At 48.7% G+C, this 22905-nt stretch overlaps 1 protein-coding gene across 1 annotated transcript in view; it reads right to left on the bottom strand.

Annotated features, from left to right (window-relative positions):
• SDK1 (sidekick cell adhesion molecule 1) overlaps positions 1–22905 on the bottom strand; it is a 718540-nt gene that overhangs the window by 304854 nt on the left and 390781 nt on the right. The window lies entirely within an intron of this gene.

Genomic DNA, 22905 nt, shown 5'->3' with positions numbered 1-22905 from the left:
GGCAAAGAAGGGAAAAAGAGCGCACACAGTTGTCAAGCTCCATTTTACTGGTTTCCAGAGAAAGGCTGGTTGAGTTCACAGAAAGTCCATGATTCTTAGAGCCAGAGGTTATGACTTCTATTTCTTAGCTCTCTCGTGATGTCTGTGTGTGCATTTGATCATGAATCATCACCTTCCCAGAAACACATTTTATGACATCTAAAGTTAGATTTATCGTCCTTGCTGATATTATTCCGAGTATAATCAGTCAACCTCACAGATTTTACTACCTGACTCAGGGAAGAACACAGATGGGTACACACCACTCTTGCAGCTTTACCCTGTAACCATATCGCACAGGGAGAACAGGACTATTTGCCAGAGCGATGCTTCAGAAAAGACACATATGTGGTCAGATTTCGGCCCTCAATCTAATATGATGGGTTGTAACATATTAGCGTCACTTTCCAATTTAATGTAATTTAACTTTTCATGGAGTTCAAAACAGTCAATCCTAAAGGAAATCAACTCTGAATACTCATTGGAAGGACTGATGCTAAAGGTGAAGCTCCAGTACTTTGGCCACCTGATGCAAAGAGCTGACCCACTGGAAAAGACCTTGATGCTGGGAAAGATTGAAGGCGGGAGGAGAAGGGGACGACAGAGGATGAGATGGTTGGATGGCGTCACAACTCAATGGACATGGGTTTGAGTAAACTCCGGGAGCTGGTGAAGGACAGGGAGGCCTGGCCTGCTGCAGTCCATGGGGTCGAAAAGAGCTGGGCACGACTTAGCGACTGAACAGCAGCAACTTTTCATGATAAATAAGAGGAGGGAGAGAACGCCAGCTTCGGGGAGGGACACAAGGAAGAAGTCCCCGGTCAGCTGTTCCCCTGCTCTCGCTCTCTGCAGACCCCACACCCCTCTCAGGCCCCATTCCTGAAGGAGTTCTGGGCACTGTGTATTTGTTCCTAGGCCCTCGAACACCCCATCTGTCATAAACTCACACAATGATCCACAAGCCTTGACGTGACCCCTTCAAGCAGCACCGAGGGAGGTGCCAGCTGTACATGGAGAGCCAAGTCTTGTTTGGCCTGGCATTTGAGGTGGCATCAGTTTATAAGACACATATACCCAACACTCCTGAATGGGAAAACAAAATGATCACAGTCAGAGCACGCTGTCCACTGAAGGACAACAGAGGACTGAGCTGGCTGAGTCCCGGCTGCTAAGCCCCACCTCGTGTGCCGGGAGGGCACCGCGTGGCTGGCAATGCTGGAGGCAGGCGGTGACCGCCAGCCTTGGACAAGCTGCCTGACCTCACGGCAGCTCCGTCACCCACGCGAGGAGACGAACGAGGATGCCCCACGGGACGGCCACGGCAGGGAGAAAAGGGGACGCAGGCACGGCACCTGTCAGAGTCCCTGGCAGGGCTCATCCCGAACAGTTAACAGTGACGGCAACAGCAACAACTATCATAACCTGTTATAGGAAGCCCATTAATCTTTGCTTAAAGGACAAATTTAGCGGCCAAGAATTCATGCAGGCAACAGACGGAGGATCCCAGGCAGATGCCTTCCAGGCCGGCTACGCGGGCAGAGGACATCGTCCACTTCTGAAATGCAGGTGGGCATGCGGGCATGCTGGGTGTCCCCAGAGCTGGTCCCCTGCCGGGCGTTATTTTCTTGCTTTGATAACTTAGCCTTTATTTTTAAAATTCCCAGCTGTACTGAGATACATTTGATATACTGAATTTTTTTCTTTGTTTGAAAAATCATATTAAAAGTAAAATGCAGCAGCAGCTAAAACAGGAATGTGAAATACAAGATCCAGGATGCTGGCTGCAGCTTGAGGGCTGGAGAAGCAGGAAGGGCCGGCATGTGCTCGGACAATGCTCCTCGCCCTCGGCTAGAGCCGGGCAGCTCAGGCGTTCAGGACGCTCTCTTGCAAACTGTTTCTGTACATATAAAATAATTTATATATTTTTAAAAATGGAGGCAAAAATTGTAAGATGTCAAATGAACTCAGTGAACACATTGGAGTACTTTTATACAGATGGTGTCTTTATTCAAAGCCAGACAGTGCTCCCAAACAAAGGCGCTGGGGGACACCCTTGGAGCAAGAGGGCTTCAGAAGCAGAGGAGGGGAGGGCTCCGCAGAGAGGGGGCAGGGAAGGTCCTGTTCCCAGGGGGCCCCTTTTAAGGGGTGGGGGGCAGTCCTAATCAGGCTTAGGCAGACCTGGGTACATTTTCCAAGGTGACGGCAACTGTGCAAAAACGCTGTTCCCCACCCCTCCCCCCAACCCAGGCTCAGCCTGCTCCCTTCCTGCGACTCCAGAAGAGCTGCGCTGCACAGCCGTTAAGGACTCAGTGTTCTGAAAGCTGACACCCCACTCGCTCTTTAGATCTCACTTCCAATAGCTAAGTGGCAGAGAAGCAGAAGGTTAGAAAAGATGCAGTTCACAGCTTTTCCCAAATCTCAAGGAAAAACAAGCTGCCAAGGACGGCCGCAGACCTGCCGGACTCGGAGGACGTGGGAGCTGCAGGGACAGAGGCGCCAGGCTCTGGGCACAGTCCGCCGAGAGCGAGGCCGGAAGACCGTCCGAGGCCGGGGAAGCCCTCTCCACCCAACGTGACTGCCGCTGTGTGGATGTTCAGGCCTGGTCAGGCCAGTGGCTGGCGGGCTTTCCTTTATGGAGCAAGGAGATCTTCAGATACACAGCTTTTCTGTCCATTAGAGAATATGGCTCGTGTGCAGCTGATGATTAGTAATGACCATGTCTTTTCAGAGGGATATAAGAAAACATGGTTTAAAGCTAAGTGAATGAATCATTTACAGGATCTTGTAATAGTGGAGGGGTTGCCTTCAAATTTAGAAATGTGTTACTTGTCTTTTACAGAAACAGACTAAAATACTGAACTTATAACCCTTACATGTAACAGTAACTCTTTTAAAAGGGACATTTGGGTAGATATTTCTCATAACAGCATGTCACTCTTCTTAGTGACAATTTTATCATGATCCCATTTGGAAGATTCTGGAATCCTTTGAACTTTTTTTTTTTTTTAATCACCCACACAATTCTGTGTATCACTGTGAAGTGAATCTTTTTCTTTCCCATGTTAAAAAAAAATACAAACCTTGAATTAGTACAATGTTAACATTTCATTGTGTTGAAGCTACAAATAACATGTATTCATTAAGCTTTCTGTGTTAAAAGCTAGGCTGGTATATGTGTTAGAAATTGCAGAGAATGAGCCTGGGCAAGAGTCAGCAATGGCACCGATGTTAAGTAAATGAGCTTACAGTGAGATGCACAGAGAACCACCGAGGACGGATAGATGGGCAGGTGGAAGAATGGACGATGAGAGAATGGATGGGTGGGTGGATATATGGGTGGGTGAATGGGTGAGTGGGTGGATGAGTGGGTGGGTGGGTGAGTGGATGGATGGAAGAATGGGTGTGTAGGTGGGTGGGTGGATGGATGGGTGGGTGGATGGGTGGATGGATGGGTGGATGGATGGGTGGGTGAGTGGATGGATGGAAGAATGGGTGTGTAGGTGGGTGGGTGGATGGATGTGTAGGTGGGTGGGTGGATGAGTGGATGGGTGGATGGATGGGTGGGTGAGTGGATGGATGGAAGAATGGGTGTGTAGGTGGGTGGGTGGGTGGGTGGATGGGTGGGTGGGTGGATGGATGGGTGGGTGGTTGGGTGGGTGGGTGGATGGATGAAGAGAGAGTAAAGATACTCAGGTCCATGATGAGACACCTTCAGAGAGAAAGAAAGCGACAGCATGAAGTGCTGTTCTGTGTGATCTGTTCATTTGTCAACTAATAAAGGTCAATTCTTTGCAGAGCCTGCTTGGCAGGGTATTACAAGATCCTGTAATACATTGCATACCTTCAAGAACAGACATTTTGGGAAATTTAAAAATGAATTCCAGAGTTCACTAGAAATGACGGAAGAAGAATGGGAGAAAGAATGCAGGAAAGGAAGACAGGAACTCGTAGGCAGGCCGTACTGGGGGCTCTGTCTCTGGCTGAGATGAGCAGGACGCTCACACCAGCAGGCAGCTGCAGGTCAGGGTGTGGCCACTAGGCGTGGGAGTGGGTGTCCAGGACAGTGTGGACCCTGTTCTGGGGTCCGTGATGGATTCCAAGCAATGGCAGGGATCTGGAAGCTTTCTTCCATGTGTGGCCGAAGGTTCCCAGATTGAACTGCGTCCCCAGAGCACATCCTGCACTCATCCCCCTTGATCAAGGTCTAGTTCAAAATCGACCCCCTTTCAAAGACAGAGAACCGGAGGCTTCCTTCAGTGGAGAGGGCGCTGGGTGTGAGCCCCCACCTTGCCCAGGTTCCCGACCCCTCTCCCTGGGGGGAGCTTCCAGCATCATTCCACTCAGCTTTGGGCTGAGTCCTGAAGGAATGAAGGCCAGGCAGGAGTCACACCAGCAGCCATTCCCCGTTAGTAGGACCTGGAAGATTCTGCTGCTTTGGGCTCCTGACCCATGGGCTTGGGGGAACTTTAGAACAAGCAGCTACCGCCAAGTCAGCCTCGCCTCGTGTCTATACCAGGGCTTGCTCCACGTGACATGGCTTCTGCGATAGCTCCCTTCCAGTATCCAGAGCTCTGGCATCTCCATCATTCAAACCCATTCCCAGGGGTTCAATCTGCTTCCAGACTCCTATTTCACCAGCTGTAGTCCCACTAACTGTGACTGGATCTCACAGCCTTATGTTCCTGCTCAATTAAATTCTGGCTTTGCTCACCAGCTCAGTCACAAATGGTACAAGCCACAGTCCAGGTGTTTCTGTTTAAAAAGTACTGGCATGATGTTTATTATAGGCTGGCACTGTTCAACTTTACAATTTACAACTACTAAATAATCCTTGCAACACCTTGGGAGCCAGGCACTTTTATTAGAAATTGAGGCACAGAAAGGTTAAGTAACTTGAGAGTCCCTTGGACAGAGATGGAATCAAACCAGTCAATCCTAAAGGAAATCAACCCTGAATATTTGTTGGAAGGACTGCTGCTGGAGCTCCAATCCTTTGGCCACCTGATGTGAAGACCCAACTCATTGGAAAAGACTCTGATGCTGGGAAAGATCGAGGGCAGGAGGAGAAGAGGGCGACAGAGGATGAAATGGTTGGATGGCATCACCCACCTTGAGCAAAGTCCAGAAGATAGTGAAGGGAAGCCTGGTGTGCTGCAGTCCACGGGGTCACAAAGAATCAGACACAACTTAGGGGCGCAATGAGAGCAGCAGCAGTAACTTGTACAAAATCACACAGCTAGTGAGGGTGGAGCTGAGACTCAAACCTAAGGAGGAGGCTCCACAATCAAAGCCCTCTGGGCCACTGAGAAAGCTCAAGCTGGCCTACTCACACAGAGCTCTTCCCTTATCCACGGGGGAAGTGACAGCTGCATGCCCGAAACCGGGGACAGTATCAGTACCCAGCCACACGCACACACACACAGGCACTCTGGTTTCTCCTATAGGGACATGTTGATGATTAAGTTTAATTGTAAACTAGGCATGGTGAGAGAATATACCAATGGCCCGCACGGCTACCTGTGCACTTTGGGGCGACTAGTAAGTAAGCCGAGTCACGCGCACAGGCACTGGGATACCACGACGGCTGATCTGACGGTCCAGTGGCTGCAAGGGGCTGCCGGTCAGGGGACACTGGACACAGGAGTGACTCAGGCCCGGGCGCGAGAGGGGGACAGCACAAGAGTTTGCCTCTCCACTCAGAAGAGTGTGCAATTTAAAACCTATGAATTATTTATTTCCAGAATTTTCCATTTAATGTTTTCAGACCACGAGTGACCGCAGGTTAGCTGAGCAAAGTGAAGTCGCTGATGGTGGGGGGGGAGGGTCCACTGCGCTTGTATTTCTCTCCCGAGGCACAGCGGCCCCCATGCCACCCCTCCCCGGCTCCCTGGTCCTACTCCAGAGACTCGCTCAGCCTCCGAGGCTTCTCCTCTGGTGTCTGCCTCTCTGTGGGCCACTCACTGAGCGGGCTGGGCCTCTGCAGGCTCCTCAGCAGCGGCCACTGTTGGGTCCTCACAGAGAGCTGCTCACATAGCCTGGTGTTTGGGGGAACAGGACAGACAGGGCCCAGCATGCAGCCTGCCGCTGCACCTCCCGTCACCCTCTGCTACGCCGCGCACCCCCACTTGGGGTCGCTCTCTGGGTTAACTTCCCCCAAAGGACGACTGGTCCTGGCGGGTGGGAGGTGGGGTGAGGGGGAAAGATTTCTATCTTGCAAAGCTCTCTAGAGGAGCTGGAGCTGGATCAGCAGAACCAAGGCAGTCACAATGGGTCCCATGGGGGCTGGCGGGGTGCAGGACGGAAGCAGCAGAATTGGTGTGAAGTTCATATGTAGACTTTATACAATCTTCCCAGCAGTACCCAGCCCATGCCCCAAGACAGCTGACTTTCCAGGGAAGTTACCCTAGAGAGAGTCCCTGTGCGGGCGTGCTAGGTATGGCAGAGGGTGGGGTGCCAGGAGCTGGAGTGACAGGCTGTGGGCTGAGTGCTGGACCTCCTGCCCGCTGTCTGCCTCAGTTCAGTTCAGTTCAGTTGCTCAGTCATATCCAACTCTTTGGGACCCCGTGAACCGTAGCCCGCAGGCCTCCCTGTCTATCACCAACTCCTGGAGTTCACTCAAACTCATGTCTATTGAGTCGGTGATGCCATCCAACCATCTCATCCTCTGTTGTCCCCTTCTCCTCCTGCCTTCAGTCTTTCCCAGCATCAGAGTGTTTTCCAACGAGTCAGCTCTTCACATCAGGTGGCCAAAGTATTGGAGTTTCAGCTTCAGCATCAGTTCTTCCAATGAATATTCCACTGATTTCCTTTAGGATGGACTGGTTGGATCTCCTTGCAGTCCAAGGGACCCTCAAGAATCTTCTCCAACACCACAGTTCAAAAGCAACAATTCTTCAGTGCTCAGCTTTCTTTATAGTCCAACTCTCACATCCATACATGACCACTGGAAAAACCACAGCCTTGACTAGACGGACCTTTGTTGGCAAAGTAATGTCTCTGCTTTAATATGCCGTCTAGGTTGAAAGGAGCAGTGTCTTTTAATTTCATGGCTGCAGTCACCATCTGCAGTGATTTTGGAGCCCCCCAAAATAAAGTCTGACACTGTTTCCACTGTTCCCCCATCTGTTTGCCATGAACTGATGGGACCGGATGCCATGATCTTAGTTTCCTGAATGTTAAGCTTTAAGCCAACTTTTTCACTCTCCTCTTTCATTTTCATCAAGAGGCTGTTTAGTTCTTCTTCACTTTCTGCCATAAGGGTGGTGTCACCTGCATATTTGAGGTCACTGATATTTCTCCCAGCAATCTTGATCCAGCTTGTGCTTCCTCCAGCCCAGCGTTTCTCATGATGTACTCTGCATATAAGTTAAATAAGCAGGGTGACAATATACAGCCTTGACACATTCCTTTGCCTATTTGGAACCGGTCTGCTGTTCCATGTCCAGTTCCAGCTGTTGCTTCCTGACCTGCACACAGATTTCTCAAGACGCAGGTCAGGTGGTCTGGTGTTCCCGTCTCTCTCAGAATTCTCCACTTTATTGTGATCCACTGTCTGCCTGGTGCCCCCAAACCAGCAGCCAGACATACACGTCACAGACTGGGAGCCGGGGCAGGGGGGTGGCCATCTCTGAAGAAGCTGAATGAACTCAGGGGAAGACTTCCACATACTGATGTTTGTGAGTCAGGGAAACAGCAGCCGTGCCAGGGGTGTCAGCAGAGGGGACTTACACGCGGTGCCGACTCCAGAGGTGTCCAAAGCCTGAGAGCAGGAAGGAGCTGATACGGAGCAGCCGCCGCTGCGAGGGCCACGGGGATGCAGGGCTGGGAGGAGCAGCGCCCAGCGCTGGGCTCCGAGCGGGCACGCACCACCGGGCGGCCGCCGGGAGGGCCATGGGGACGCAGGGCTGGGAGGAGCAGCGCCCAGCGCTGGGCTCCGAGGCGGGTACACACCCCCGGGCGGCTGCTGGGATGGCCCCGCACGCCCCCCTCACAGGGGGTCTGGCAACCATGCCCTCCACCTGGTGTTGAGAGGCAGAGGATCTCCCTGCCTCTGACGGCACCAGTGAGGCTCCAGCTGGGAGCCAACAGTCACACAGGGCATCCTGCCTCTGACCCCGCAGAGGCAGGTGGTCGTGGGGCCAGCCCTGGTGGTGCAGCTTTGCTGCTGGCCAAAGGAGGGCAGCTTTGCTCCTGCCCTCCTGCGTGTACCCGGGACCCCGATCCCGAGGGCAGCCGACTCCTCAGCTTTCCCAGCTCGGTGCAGAGCGGCCCTGCGCTTCTCCCAGCGCTCCGTGAGCATCCAGCCTGCACCCCGTGCCTGCGTCTGCAGACCTGCTGAGAGAGGGTGCTGGGCCATCTGCCCCCGACACTGACGGCAGAAAGCTCCCGCGCTCCTGAGGCAGGGGCCCCAGCGAAGCGCCCTCCCATGTCCAAGGACGATTCGATGCAGCGATTCACTAAGCTACTGAATGTACAAGAGACAGCAGACAGAGCAGATATGTTACATTTCTGCCAAGTGGGTCAACCTCACAGGGGTTTTAAGAGTGCCTCTTGAACTAACTATATTATGGTGAACTGGCTAGAGGGGGCGCTAGTGGTAAAGAACCCCTCTGCCAGCGCAGGAGACAAAAGAGGTGCAGGTTCGATCCCCGGGTCGGGAAGAGCCCCTGGAGAAGGGAATGGCTGCCCACTCCCGTATTTTTGCCTGGGAAGTCCCATGGACAGAGGAGCCTGGCGGGCTACAGTCCATGGGGCCGCAAAGAGTTGGACATGACTGAAGTGACTTAGCATGTGGGCATACACATTTGAAAAAAAGGACACCTGTGAATTGGGCCAGCTTAAAAAAAAAAAGGGAATTATCTATTACTATTTATACAGAGGTGCTTTGGGAATCCCTGAGACACAGAAATAGAGGGAATTAGAAGAGACTTTGCAACACTGCCTTAGAAAAGCAAATGTTTCAAAACTAGTTTCTACAGGTATTTCTTTCCTCTTCTTGGGTAGCTCGCCTCTCAGGTGAGAAGACGCTCTTCACGCCTGTGGCAGAGCAGGGTCGGGGGACCACGGGCCTGTCCTCACTGTGCATTCTTTGTTCCTGGGCTCTGTCACCTTCCCCTTCCTACAAACGCAACAAATATTTCATTCCTGTACATGAAATAACTGCGTTCTTTGTGCTTTTCCTAGTTACTCAGAATTTAGATGAATACAGTTAGAAAAAAAAGGATTTTGTCAGTCATCATTAGCATTCAAACAATGCCAGAACATTAAAATTAAGTGGGCAAAAGAAGAGAGAAGATTAAGGACCATACTCCGCGGCATAAAAGTTTTCCTTGTGGGATTTAAAAAAAAAAAATGATTTCAGTAATAAGTCTTTCCTGGGATGAAGGAATTTTAGTGATAATGAAGACATTGTCAAGAGAGGTCGCATGTCTTATTTGCAGCCTGCAAACAGAAGCAATGTTTATGTCAAGGGAACGGCATCAACCAATTTGGTCTGAGCAAAGGAAGGGAACATGTTAATCTGTTTCTTCTACTTTCTTTGTTATGTTTTAAATAAGTTGACATGAAGTTCAGGTTTATGAACCAGCATGTGTGTGGGGGTGGAGAAGAGCGAAAAGAGCCAAGTGGGTTGCAAAGTCCTCGTTGTAAGGAGAACTTGCCTGCATGCTAAGACGCGCCTGACTCTTTGGGACCCTGTGGACTGTAGCCCACCAGGCTACTCCATCCATGGGATTCTCCAGGCAAGACTACTGGAGAGCGCTGCCATTTCCTTCTCCAGGGAATCTTTCCAACAACCCAGGGATCGAACCCACGTCTCCCACGCCTCTCACATTGGCAGGTGGATTCTTCACCACTGTGCCGCCTGGGAAGCCAGTTGTAGGGCAGTTGTGTTAAAAATACATACACACACACATATATATATATATATTTTTTTTTTTTTTAAGGAAAAGTGAAGTGTAAAGCACGCGGGTACCATCAAGCTTACCTCTTCTCTCCCTCTAGCCCTAATGCAAGCAAATAGTCTCCACATCCAGGAGATGAAGACCAGTAAAAGCGTTTACTGTTTGAAACTCACTGTTACCAAAGCACATAGCTGGTCCTGATCCCCAGTCCCGCCAGGGGACACAGAAGTAGCTCTGCCCCTTGGCAGACATCTGAGGGATCTCATGTACCTTCTTTCATGTGGAGAGGCATCAAGGGCATTAACCAGAACCCGCTCTTCTTCTTCTGTGCTTCACATACGTTACCGCCACTAAGCCAGCGTTTATGATCCTGAAACCAAAGGTATCTGGTATGTCTTCATGGGGAGAGAGGAGAAAGCCTCCCCAGGGTGGCTGGGGAAGAGAAGGCCCACTCCGGAGGACGCCTCTGCTTTCAGAGCGCTGGCGCTCACTGAGAAGCCTGTCTAACTGGCAGCAAGTCACCAGCAGCAGTTACTGATGGTGGATAACAGCCTCGGCCATAAAGAGGACCATGCTTGGATCATGCTCTGTCCAGCGACAAGTGCTGCTCACAAGGAGGTGGGGAGGAAGGAAGCGGAGAGAGAAGCCAAAAGATGGACAGAAAGAACTCGAAGGAAGAGGAACAAGATAGGAAGACGAGGGGATTCAGGAGAACAATATGCCTTTTCCGCTCCACTGTGGTGCCAGCTTGTCCAATTTTGGAAGACGTCATATTTGTATACAATGTGTGTGACCACGACTGCGTCACGTGACACAGAGAGACGACGAGATCCACGACCTAACACAAGGAGCAAGTCTCTACAGCTGTGTGTATCTGAAACGCACGCTTTATTTACTTAGTATGTATGCACCAATTTGCATGGGGGAGTAAGATAAGGGCGCTGCTGTTTGAACAGCCTGATGATGTGACTGAACGGGTAAAGACGCAACAGCTGTGGACACACTGCCTGAATCTGCGATGCTCTGGGAAATTTTCAGGACTGTCTTCTCTTTCCTTACACTCTTCAGACTTAGAGCTTGGAAGGGTACTTATGATCATGGGCAACCATATTTTTCAAATTAAATAAATGTCTGTGCCGACTGGGTATGCAGATGATGGTAACCACTCTAATGGCAGAAAGTGAAGAGGAACTAAAGAGCCTCTTGATGAGGGTAAAAATGAGAGTGAAAAAGCTGGCTTAAAATTCAACATTCAGAAAACTGGCATCCGGTCCCATCACTTCACGGCAAATAGAAGGGAGAAAAGTGGAAATGGTGACCAATTTTATTTTCTTGGGCTCCAAAATCACTGTGGATGGTGACAGCAGCCACAAAACTAAAAGGTACTTGCTCCTTAGAAGAAGGGCCATGACAAATCGAGACAGAATACTGAAAGCAGAGACATCACTTTGCTGACAAAGGTCTGTATACTTAAAGCTATGTTTTCTCTAGTAGCCATGTACGGCTGTGAGAGTTGGACCAGGAAGAAGGCTGAGTGCTGAAGAACTGATGCTTTCAAACTGTGTTGATGGAGAAGACTCCTGAGAGTCCCTTGGACTGCAAGGAGATAAAACCAGTCAATCCTAAAGGAAATCAACCTTGAATACTCATTGGAAGGACTGATTCGGAAGCTGAAACTCCAGTATTTTGGCCACCTGATGCAAAGAGCCAACAGTGATTCTGAGAAAGATTGAGGGCAGGAGGAGAAGGACACGGCAGAAGATGAGATGGTTAGATAGCGTTGTTGGCTCAATGGGCATGAAATCTGAACAAACTCTGGGAGACAGTGAAGGTCAGGGGAGCCTGGTGTGCTGCAGCGCGTGGGGTCATGGAGAGTCCGGCGCGGCTGAGAGGCTGAGCAACAGCTGACTGAGTCCCCACATGCGTTCAGTTTTCTTCTGCCTCTCCTTTATGGAGCTTTTATATCAACGGTCTTTTGAAAAACAAGTATTTCATCTGCAACGCTTTCCTACATTTTGTGTCTGTTTCCACAGTTTCCACGGGGACTGCCCTCAGCTTCTTACTAGACAATGTTTCCCCTAGATTTTGTTTCAGTTAGAAGATGCCTAACACCTTACAAGTTGCGTCCGAAACAATAGAGAGGTGCAGCATCAAGATCAACAGCAGCTAATGCAGAAACTACTTTTCACTCATGGGTGTTTACATAAAGCTGAGTCTGGGGACTTCCCTGCTGCTCCCAGTGTGGAGAGCCCAGGTTCCATCCTTGGTCAGGGGGCTACATAGCATGTGGCAAAATCAAGAGCTTGCCTGCCTCAGCTTAGACCTGGTGTGGCCCAATAAATTAGAAAAAACAAAGCAGGTCTGCTTCAGCTACCTTTGCCCGTTGTGAAGGGCACCGGACACCTATCCCTTGCCACACTGAGAAGAGCGTGACGTCACCAGCAGATGCCAGTTGCTGCTCAGGGTCTCCCGCTTGCCTGCAGGGTCACGTGAAGCTCTGGTGTCTGCGGGTCTGTCTGACCCCTGCCCACTCAAGAATGGGATTTATTGCGGGCTGTTATTAAACCACACCAGCCCAAATGAGACTCCTTTCTGAAGCTCAGGAGAGGCGAGCTGGCCAACGTCAACTCCACACTGCTTCTATTCAGAATTTCTTGGACCAGATGGCATACCCAGTCTTAAAGACAGTGTGTTAAGTTTTTATATCAATCAGTTTGAAATAATATAATTAGAAAAAGAAACTGGGCAGAATTCTTATCCAAATGATAAAAAAGGAGCATCCATAATTTAATACCGTCTTTGCTAATTTCATTTTACTCTGAGGCATTCAATTAAAGTGTCTGCAATAAAAGCTGCTGCTACACTGGAATCCCAAATCCTATTAAGTGTCAAGGATGTTAAACCTACAAAACTAACAGATTCTTTAGTCAGAAGCCATTTAGGTGCTTTATGGTGCTGCCAGCTAGCCTCCCACCTGAACAGCGCTTTCCCGGGAAGGCGGTCTATGATGTGTAATCATCGGAGCACTTTGAGATAATCGACCCCACAGGGCCCTTCAACCTTATTCAGTTTACATTAAATAATTATGAACTCATCGTTTTGTTTAAGCTTATGCTTAAAGTCAGCCAAGTCTATTCTGTTAAGATGAAATGTTTTTTAGTTTATGGATCATCTTAGACTCATGGATGCTCTAACTATACTTCAACTGACTAAAAACATATGTGATGTGCTGGACTATAATGAAATAAACACACGCTCGTGCTGTCAGAGTGTAAACACAGACGCAGGCGAGCCGTCTGCTCATGTGTAGAAATAACTGTTGGATGACACAAAAGCATTCTCTGCCTACATTTTTCAGATATAAAAAGGTAATGTGAGCTTCAGCCCAGCCATGGGAAGGACCCTGCAGTGGGAAACCGAGCTCCTTACGGAGACACTCTGTCCAAAGCCCAAAACACTTAACAAAGGCATTGTTCAAAAATTCTAAGTCTTGAGGGCTTGTTCCAAAATACATTATCACCTTGCTTTTTCATGATTTCCCTTAAGAAAATTTTACAAAAATACGGACCAATGTACAGAAAATTCTAGCTCATACCTTCTTTCTTAATAAGGAAAACAAAATTTGCTTAAAGGTAGAAAGACTTTCCTATTATACACCACTGGCTGTTACCAAGACGGTCATCAGAATGGCAAGGAAAATGCATGCCCCATTTGACTTCTCTGTGTGTACATTAAAAACAAAACAAAAACAAAGCCCATCTTCTGCCTGAAGGTAGATGAGAGAATTATCAAGAAAGAGTTCAGGCTACTTGTGTAAAGTGAAACCATGTTGGAAATGCCAGCTACCAAATAACGTCTGCTGTCTCCAGCTGACCCTTTCTCTACAGGGAACTGGTGCTGTTAACGCTTAGAAAGGTGGGGGCAGACCTCATCTCCTTTCATAATCGCCACAGGTTTTCAGCAATACTTTTGGGACAACTTTCTGCAAAGTCCCTAAGATTAAGACAATTAGAGCAAAATAATACATAAGTGCACACTGTGAAAGGGCATGACAAGCTGCAGGCTGGTACTCGGTCAGAACTTTTGGAGCACCCACTCTGAGCCCAGGCTGCAGATCACAGGGGTGGTCCCGAGGGGACTCCAGGGGCAGGACAGGCACGCGGACTCAAGCGTCAGGCCCCAGCTCCACCACTAGCGGGGGGATTCGCGTCAGAAGACGCATCCTTGTCCGTGAAGTGACAACCTCGCTACCGGCCCCGGCTAGCTCACAAGGTGAGGACCAAGTTGGACTATGTGAGCAAACACGTTGGCAGCCGTAAAGTCTTACTCAAACATCAGATTGTTTGCGAGAAGGCCCAGGGAAACCTACTAAGCGCACGCTGAGGAGGGTGAGTGAGCGCACAGCCTCCTGAACACGAAGCAGGGGTGAGAGCCACCTGAAGGTCACACCCGGGCCTCACTCAGCTCTGGGAGAAGACGCTTGCTTTAAGTCTCGAAGGTCTTCCTCGTAGCCCAGAGTTTGCAGCCTTATGGAGACACCTCCATCTCCTCCTGTGTAGGAGCCAAGGGGAGGAGAGGAGATGCCGGAGGAGTGAGTTAGAATCAGATTTTGGAGGAAAAGACAATCGTGACTGGGGACAAAGAAGCAGGTGTCTGAGGTGCAGGGACGCACAGAGAGGAAGCCAGCCGTGGGGTGTGGGGAAGGACGCACGTCTCTTGCTGGACGTTCACACAGGTACGCGCTTCTCTATGCGCCACAGTCCTCTGCATGTTGCCGTGGAGATTTCGAGAAGCTTCACTACAGGGCAGATTCAACAAGGCTGCTACATGACCGCGTTGGGTCTCTGTAACAAAACCAAGGTCAATTTCTATCATCTGTCCTTTCCAGATTCATCCTTGTCCAAGAAACCAGGCTACTGGTACATGACCTAGGTCTCTGCTTTACTTCTTCTAGAAAAAAAATATTAGAAAAATACCTCCTTTTCTTATGTCATTTACTATGGGCCAGTCATACGTTTTGCAATGATTATATATAAATAATCATACACGGTGACTATATGCTTAGAATTCATGCTGTTTGTGTGTGTGTGTGTATGTGAGTGAAAGTCACTCAGTCGTGTCTGACTCTTTGTGACCCCATGGACTGTATAGTCCATGGAATTCTCTAGGTCAGAATACTGGAGTGGGTAGCCTTTCCCTTCTGCAAAGGATCTTCCCAATCCAGCGACTGAACCCAGGTCTCCTGCAATGCAGGCAGATTCTTTACCAGCTGTGCCCCCAGGGAAGCCCAAGAATACTGGAGTGGGTAGCCTGTCCCTTCTCCAGGGCATCTTCCCCACCCAGGAATCAAACCAGGGTCTCTGGCATTGCAGGCGGATTCTTTACCAGCTGTGCCCCCAGGGAAGCCCCAGTTTATATACAGTCATATATCATTCCCATTGAAGCCTCAAGACGCCTCTGTGAGCTGGGTGAGGAGAGTGCCCAGCAGAGACAAGTTACACAGCAAAGGGCCTGGCTGGGTTCATTACAGTACATGGAGCTAGACACAGAGGATGAGACGGAGAGCCACACAGTCGGCTCGGGTGACGGTAACAGAGGCGCTGAATTACCTGCACATCGATGTGACAGTATGTTTCAGGATGTAACTGGGAAGCAGAAGGTGGGCACAGCATGTATGAAAACCAGGAATCTCCTTGGTTTCCCCCGAGTCCCATACACCCATCCTCCACATCCATGGTGGTCCCCCGCACAGGGGACTGAAGCCGTCTGCCCACACCTCGTCTCTCCCCAAAGACAAGCAGCTCCACCAGAGCCAACACCACTCGCTTACCCGCTTGCTCTCTCGTGTATCCATTCAACACCTGCTGAGCGCACACTGTGGATCCACGATCACACCCACAGCCCAGGCGCCTGGCACTCAGCCTGGGCACAAGCGGGCGCTGCACAGAGGGCGCTCCGGATGGTCACGAGCAGTTAAGTTGTAGGAGAGGGAGAGTCAGAGACACTAACCCAAAGACTATTCCATTTAAAGAGGCAATGACAGCTGAGTGTCAGAATTAAACAGAAAAAAAATCAAAAGAATACAAAATGTTATGGAAGGTGGGAAACTACTTCATAACATCAGCTGGAATGACCAGGACCAACGCATGTGTAACGGATGGAAGGACCGTGGGCCGTCTGCTCTGCAGACACAACAGAAGGCCCCAGAAGGTGCAGCAGCGAGCAGACAATGGCCACCTGGGGCCGCGCGGCGTGCTGAGCCGAGTGCCGCTGCCTGTGCTCAACTGACACGCCTCAGCCTAACAGAAATCCACCCGGCCTGAAAAAGGAGAAAGCAGCGGAGACCACGAGGAGCTCGTGAAAACCAACGCCTCGCACTATTTCTAACCCTCTAACTTGACCTGTATTTCCTGACAACCAGCCCAGGCAGAGCAATGACCCAGGTGATTCCAGAACCACCGGGACTGAGTGGTGATTTTCTCCAGGAACGGGGTTGGGGGAGAGCATGGACAGGAGCTGACCCTGCTGCCCACCAGCGCCGGGGCCCCGCCCAGCCTCTACAAGTCCTCGACCGGTAGATGGTCAGGCACAGAGATCAACGAGACAGAAAATAGACTAACCCAGAGATAGAGAAACAGGAACTGCATTTTTTCTCTAACAAAGTCACAGGAGTTGAACAGAGGAAGGACAGGGTTCCTAACAACTGGACATTCACAGGGAAAAAGAAAATCAACCTCGACTTAATCCTCATATCTACACAGAATTAGCCCGAAGGATCATGGGCTTCAATATGAAATGTAAAACTACAAAGCTGTTAGAAAGAGAGACTGGAAAAATTCTCTGGACCCGGGGCTTGTTGAAGGGTTTTTAGACTTGATTCCAATAGCATGGTCCATGGAAAGGAAAAGCTTATAAATGAGGCCTCATCAGTATTTAAAACCTTTGTCTGCAACAAAGTTTGTTGGGAGGTTGAAAAGATAAGATACAGACCAGGAGAAAGTATTTGCAACCCACACACCCAACAAATGACTAGCATCTAGGGTATATAAAGACTCCTGAAAGTCAACAACAGAAATTCAGTCAGAAAATGAGCGAATGATGTGAAGAGACATTTGACGATGGCAAATAAGCAGATGAAAAGATGCCCCACGTCAGTTAGCCATCGGGGGAGGCAAGTTAAAGCCACAGCGAGGTATCACTCCAGACCTAGACGCAGGGTGGCTAAGATACGCGACAGCAGCTGCCAACACCAAACGCGGATGAGGACGCAGATAAACATGCCACTTGGACACCGCTGGCTGCAAAGTGCAGCAGCACAGCCACTCTGCAAAATGGCCTGGCGATTTCTCACAAAACCAAACATCAGCTACCGTGTGATGCAGTGATGGGACTCTGGGATATTTTATCTCTGAGAAGTGAAAGCTTGTATTCACACAAATGTCCACAGCGGCTTTATTCATAAATCACCCAGATGGCCGTCAATGGGTGAACACTGAGCACACTGTGGAATGTTACTTAGTGACAAAAATGAGCCAGCTACGAATAGTCACAGCCACTCGGATGGACCTCAAGGGAATTATGCAGAGGTCCAGTCTCGAAACTAATGTCAAATGGTTATATACCATGTGATTCTATTTATGTAACAGCTCTGAACTGGCTCAGTCTTAGAGATGGGGAACAGGGCGCTGGGTGTGGAGGGGGTGGAGGCGGGGGTGATGAGGTGGAGTCACGGCAGGCGGGGCAGCCATCAGAGGCAGCAGGAGGGCCCGTGTGGCGATGGGCTCATTCTGCATCTTGACCGAGAAGATGGAGGCACCTACACGTGGTACAGTCACACACACACACAGGATGAATGCAGGCACACTGGGAAGTCTGAACAGGACGGGTGGGCCACCGTTGCCTTGTCAACACCAGCATCCTGGCCGTGGCACTGCAGTGCGCTTCGTCAAGATCGCCCGACTGTCGGGGCTGAGTCAATGGTACATGGAATCTCTCCCTATTCTTTCTTTCAAGTGCGTGTGAGTTTACGATCATCTCAAAATAATAAGTTCCATTTCAAAAGCTCTACTGCTGAAAGCCCAATGGAAGCCACACTCGGGCACCCAGAGAAAGCAACCTTTGTGCCACGGTTCTGCAGATAGACGTCACTCGGCACACGTGAGCAATCTGCTCCATTTGGTCCTGAGTTCCCAGAGCACGGCCGCCCAGCAGGACCAGAGCGAGGGGGAGGGAAGCCTGGGAGAAGAAGCAGGCGAAGACGACGGGGGTCGCGGAGTGGGTAGACGGTGGAGGAGCAGCAGGCTGCCGAGGGCAGGGCGTGGAGGCTTCTGGACACGCAGGCGCGGCGGCCACTTCTTGTCCATTTCTCAACACTCCTACAGCAGAGTGCTACAGCTTTAGACTCTGGGCAATGCGAAGTGTGAAAACTTCTGTCAGCATGTGAGAACAGGCGTGTAATTCACCCCGGACTCCCAGGGCACTGGATTTTCCAAGAGGCAACTCTGGACATTCCGAATGTACGGCACACGCCTGCATGATCCAATCATTAGGGCTCAGCTGCAGAAACTGCTGCTGGGCCAAGGAGTACTGAGAGTCTAATAAGGAATACTTGCTGTTTGATGAAATGCTGTCTTTGAGGTTACTGATTTTTATTTAGTTTCACTGAAATCTAAGGTTCAGGAATGATAGTGAAACAGGTCACCAGCGCGCTAAATGGACTGACTCTGCCCAGTACAGCCTTTCCTTCTCCTGGAGTCTGGGGGCCTCTGCCCTCTGCTTCCTGAAGGGCAGATCTGTGACGCTTCAGAAGCTTCAAAGCTCCTGCTTTTCCGCTGACACGTTGCTGATATAGGAGAGGGATGCTGCTATCTGCTATATTCACAGCTGCTTTAGAGAGAATAGCAAATATAGTTAAAGAGCTGGTTGTTAACCTGAAGAGTAAATGGGGAATCAGTGATGGTCAGACAGCCATCCAGAGCCCAAGATGGCCCCGGGCTGTCCCCCTTCCTTGATGAGTGACCTCAGGCAAGTGAGGCACCTCTAGCCCCGGTGCTTGTGGACACGGACCATAATAACTGTGCCCACATATTAGGGTTGTGGAGATTAAAAGGCGGAAAGGAACGCAAAGGACTAAAGAGTAGCTGGCTGAAAATAAACGTGCAGTAATCCTCTTTCCTTTTTTTCCCATAAGAAGCCATTCCACGACAATCAAGACCTGGAAGGAGGGAAACTATAACTTTGTCTTGCTCTATGTTTTGCTGCCGTCTAGATAATTCCAAAGTTTGAGTTCTTTTGTTTCATTTCATTTTAATAGGCAACACATCATAATTGAGAACAGAGAGTCCAGGGCCTTCGCTGGTGGTCCAGTGGCTGAGATTCTGCCTTGCCATGCAGGGGTGCGGGACTGATGCCCGGCCAGGGGCTAAGAGCACACAGGCCTCAGTGCCCAAACATGAAAGCACAGAACAGAAGCCACATTGTAACAAACTCAATCAAGACTTTAAAAAAACGGTCCATATCATAAAAAATAGAAAAAAGAAGAGAGAGTCGGGACTCAGATTGCCTGGGTCAGATCCTGGTCCCTTCTCCTGATACTGTTTCTCTGGGTCTGTTTCCTCACATCTCAGTAAAGCGACAAGAAGGATGTTACCCGCCTCGCCGGGTGGCCAGGAGGTGAAATGAACTGGTACACATACAGTGTTTGGACCAGAACCAAGCCTGCATACAGTAAGCACTAAGCAGCTGCTAGCAGTTGTAGATGTCATTTTCTGTTACAACAGGTAATTGCAATAAAGTACCAAAAAATGAGAAAGAGAAAAAGCCTTAATTCTCGCGCTCGTAAGCCTCCCACCCCAGGGGCCTGCAGCGTCTGGCCGAGTGTGGGAGCGTCTGGAGAATGCTAGAAAAGCCTTCTCTCAAACGCCTTTCTGGGCTGCGCTTCTTCTCGCTCTCCTCAGCAACACCCTTGAACCTTCTCCACGCAGAGACTTCGTGAAAGTCAGGCACTCTTCTGAGTGTTTCGCATTCTATTACCCCATTTCATAATTACAGCAGCTCTATTAAGTAGGTACCATTGGTATGAGGTAGGTACAGTTAACCCCATTTAATGGATAAGAAAGTGGAGGCAGACAGAGAGAAACGACCCGTCTGGTGGAGCCAGGAAGAAGATCAAGGTAGTCTGACTTCAGACGTCTCACCTGCAGCTACCATTCTACTTACTTCTCAAGGTGAAAAATAAGGTAATAATACACTTTGCAATTCATGGTGGCTGGGTTATTTTCTTGGAATAAAAGATCTTCCTGAGGCATGAATTTAGAAAATGTTCAGACTGAGAAAAAAATGAATAGCCAGTCTGCTTATTTTACATTAACCAATGCAAATCAGATATCAAGGAGATACATATAATTATACACAACAGGAACAATGCCCTCCATAAATCAGTATTAGAACCTTGCACATAATTCAAGATGCCAGTCCTTAAACACGATGTTTCTATCCATCACTGCAAATCTTGGCCAAATGGCCAGAAATGTCATCTCTTGGAAAAATGCCAGTTTTTTTAGTAAATGATACACTTATTAGAAACATGTTCTTATGAAACTAATGATTAATTCTTTGCATTATAATATTATTGCTACTAGGTTCAATATTGCAGCAAGAATGATGAGCTAAGAAGAAAATAAAGACTTTAAACCATGATCCAAGAAGCACTCTCAACCATTTGGGATCCAATCCACTCAACTCCTTCTAAACAACAAATATTTAGTAATGCCCACTTCACTCTTCTGAAGTGAAATTCATAGATAAAATAACCACACTTTACATATAGTTTCAAAAAATCAATGATATAGAGAAGGAAAAATAAAACAATGTATAATGACCATGCATTTCTTGAGCACCAAAGAATTGCTGCTTTTGAGCTGCGGTGTTGGAGAAGACTCTTGAGAGTCCCTTGGACTGCAAGGAGATCCAACCAGTTCATCCTAAAGGATATCAGTCCTGAATATTCATTGGAAGGACTGATGCTGAAGCTGAAACTCCAATACTTTGGCCACCTGATATGAAGAGCTGACTCGTTTGAAAAGACCCTGATGCTGGAAAAGATTGAAGGCGGGAGAAGGGGATGACAGAGGATGAGATGGCTGGACGGCATCACTGACTCGATGGACATGAGCTTGAGTGAGCTCCGGGAGTTGGTGATGGACAGGGAAGCCTGGCGTGCTGTGATTCATGGGGTCACAAAGAATCAGACACGACTGAGTGGCTGAACTGATGCACTTCAACATGTAGAGCCTTAAGCCTGACAGCACTGGAAGCAAGATGAAGCCGGCAGGCGCTTCGTGCGTGTGTGTGTGTGTTCAGTCTTGTGAGGCTCTCTGTGACCCCATGGACTGTAGCCCGTCAGGCGCCTCTGTCCAGGGGGTTTTCCAGGCAAGAATACTGGAGTGGGCTGCTATTTCCTCCTCCAGGAATCTTCCCACCCAGGAACTGAACCTGAGACCCTGAGTCTCTTGTATCTCCTGCACTGGCAGGTGGATTCTTTACCACTGAGCCACCTGATAGCCTTCTTAAAATGAATACATCTGGATGCATTACTACAAATGTAGGGTAAGAACTATTCCACATGACAGTACAGGAAAACGAAAGAAGAGGTGTGAATGGACAAGAGAGCAAGAACTGACGTTAGAGTGAAGAACAAGAACAGCCTGTTCTTGTGCGTGACGCAGTGAGTGTCCACAGGCATAATGCTGTGAGAGCCACAAAGGACATAAGAGTGAGTGTCCTTTTTGGTCTGTTTACATGAGATCTGTGGATGTCAGGATGATAGCTACTTCTAGGGGCAGCAATGATGGAAACATCTTACACCATCCGGATGATGTTTTCATGGGCACACATATACTTAAAAACTCACTGACTGTGGTACATTCACACAATGGACTACTATTTATCAATAAAAAAGAATAAACTGCTGGAAGATCCCCCAGAGAAGGGAATGGCTACCCACTCCAGTATTTTTGCCTGGAGAATTCCATGGACAGAGGAGCCTGGTGGGCTACAGTCCATGGGTTGCAAAGAGTTGTATATGACTGGGCAACTAACACTTTCTTTTTTTCACACACAAACCAAAGAACATGGATGAATCTCAAAACCATTATTTTGAGTAAAATAAACTTTGGACAAAAAACTTACACCTTCTGTCTGATTCCATTTATGTGAAGCTCTAGTACAGGCTAAAGTAGTGGTTCTCAAAGCTTTTAGTTTTATTAAAAGCTCTTACAATCTTAATTATCGAGAACCCCCCGAAGTTCTGATTTATGTTGATTATATCTACGTCTATTTCTCATATTCAATTTTAAAGACACTTAAAATATTCATTAATCCATTCGGTTCAGTTCAGTCACTCAGTTGTGTCCAACTCTTTGTGACCCCATGGACTGCAGCATCCAGGCTTCCTTGTCCATTACCAACTCCCAGAGCTTACTCAAACTCATGTCCATGGAGATGGTGATGCCATCCAGCTATCTCATGCCCTATCATCCCCTTCCCCTCCTGCCTTCAATTTTTCCCAGCATCAGGGTCTTTTTAAATGAGTCAGCTCTTTGCATCAGGTGGCCAAAGTATTAGAGCTTCAGCTTCAGCTAAAGATTAATCCATTAAGAATGGTAATAACAAACTTTACATATTGACATATATAACATCATATTTTATGAAAAATTATTATATTTTCCAAAACAGAAAAAAGAAAAGTTTAAAGAATGGCACTGTTTTACATCTTTGCAAATCTTTTTAATGTTTGACCTAATAGAAGATAGCTGGACTCTCATATCTGCTTCTGCATTCAATTTACATATTAAAATAAGTATTCATCATGAATTACTTTCTTTTATTTCTCCTTTATAGCAACACTAAGGCATTATATTGATTTTCTGAAATTATATGTGTAGGCTGGTTTTTTAATCTACGA

This window comes from Capricornis sumatraensis, chromosome 3 (assembly GCF_032405125.1).
Source record: "Capricornis sumatraensis isolate serow.1 chromosome 3, serow.2, whole genome shotgun sequence".
Classification (NCBI taxonomy): Eukaryota; Metazoa; Chordata; class Mammalia; order Artiodactyla; family Bovidae; genus Capricornis; species Capricornis sumatraensis.
This window is presented reverse-complemented; position numbering and strand designations above follow the sequence as displayed.